The sequence below is a fragment of the Orycteropus afer genome, unplaced genomic scaffold, assembly GCF_000298275.1.
Source record: "Orycteropus afer afer isolate SDZICR_OR568_19922 unplaced genomic scaffold, OryAfe1.0 scaffold00028, whole genome shotgun sequence".
NCBI classification, from domain to species: domain Eukaryota; kingdom Metazoa; phylum Chordata; class Mammalia; order Tubulidentata; family Orycteropodidae; genus Orycteropus; species Orycteropus afer.
Genome location: NW_006921615.1, coordinates 3,545,557 through 3,547,409, shown reverse-complemented (window position 1 = coordinate 3,547,409; position 1,853 = coordinate 3,545,557).

Below are 1,853 nucleotides of genomic sequence, written 5' to 3'. Positions count from 1 at the left end.
TTTTAAACCTCAAATGTATTTACGTATTCCCCAATTTATTTTGAAAACAAACATTTGTGGGCTTATCCTCCAATGATGTGGAAAGTACTCTTGAAATTCCATTAAAGATCTATGAAACAACCATTCTTCTTATAATTTTTTCATTACAGAAAAATCATTTTAATGCCATAGAAAAGATGAGCATTTAACAGCTATAATGAAGTACAAACCTTTCTTATCCACAGTAGAAGAACTGCAAATACTGTATTAATATTAATTTAATCCGGCTGCAAAATGGAAAGGCTATCAGTAACAGGGATGGCCCAAATGGTCTTATTTGAACTTCAAAACCAAGATGGAGAAGCTGATGGATATGCATTGATTTAAAACTGGTTTTGTTATCTCTCAAAGTCATGATGATTAAAGTTCAGAGGACAATGGAGGACAAGGGAATTGGTAGCTATCTTCATATTAAGCAAAGGGGAGAAAAAACTGTTAACTTTCTAGCTTTGGATACAGTCAAGGTGTGTCTAGGATAACATGTCTGTTGTTGTTGTTGTTGTTATGTTCCATCGAGTCAGACCTGATTCATAGCGACCCCTCCTTGGGTTTCCGAGGCAGTATAACTACGGAAGTAGATTGCCCCATCTTCCTTCCAAGGAGTGGCTGGTGGGTTTGAACTGCCAGCCTTTTGGTTAGCAGTCAAGTGCCTTAGCCACTATGCTACCAGAGCTCCTAAGGAAAATATGGTAACTAAAAAAAAGATTTCATCCCAGTATTCTTGTTGGAGATATATGACCGGTTTATAGCAGTAAAATAAAAACAAGTCTTCCAAAGAAAGAGTGCCTTCATATCTAACATACTTTATACTTTAATTCAGGTGCAACTATTAAATGCAATTTCACAACAAATGTCAATGCCACAAGCTACAACAAATACGTACTGTGAGTAGGGAGAAATATTAGAGTAAAAGTAGGTAGGAGTTCTGTTCATTCTAGGTATTTTCCATTAGTTTAGAATGAAGTTCTCTAAATCAGTAGCTTCTTATTTCTTTAGGACTGCTACCTACAGTAAAATATACATTTTCCATGCTGACAGGTATATTGTTATGTGCCGTTGAGTCAGCTATGACTCACAGTGACCCTGTGTACAACAGAATGAAACACTGCCTGGTCCTGTGCCATCCTCACAATCCCTGCCATGCTTGAGCCCATCATTGCAGCCACTGTGTCAATCCATCTTGTTGAGGGTCTTCCCCTTTTCCACTGACCCTCTACTTTATCAAGCATGATATCCTTCTCCAGGGAATGGTCCCTTCTGACCAGCATACACCTAGGTAAATATATACATATCTCTGTTCGTGTGTATCTGAAACAAGTTTCATGAAAAGTATAATGTACTTGCTTATTCTATTTTATTCTTTCACTTAAAAAAAATAGTTTATCCTACAAAAAGAATGTTATCATTCACCCCTAAGTGCATTTTGAAAAAAATACTGCTCTAAGACTTACTTTTATGGGTGTGACTTGGGTGAAAATTTACAGAGCAAATTCACTTTCCATACAGCAGTTCACATACACTGTCTCATGACATTGACCACAATTTACTACAATGCAACAGTTCCCCTCCCACTTCCTCCTGATAGTTACCTCTTCCTTGTGCCCATCTCTCCATGTACTCCTGCCTCTTGAGCTGTCTCCCTGTGCATAAGCAGCCCTTCTTTCTCACATGATTGTTCTCTCCAAGGAGTGTATCTACTTCAGGTAAATGTTCAACTTATATGTCTGTCTTTTATTTGGGTAGAAGCCACAGGTGTGGGCTCAATTCCAGACCTGAAAGGCAGCTAGGGGTCATAGTCTCAGTGGTTCCACCAG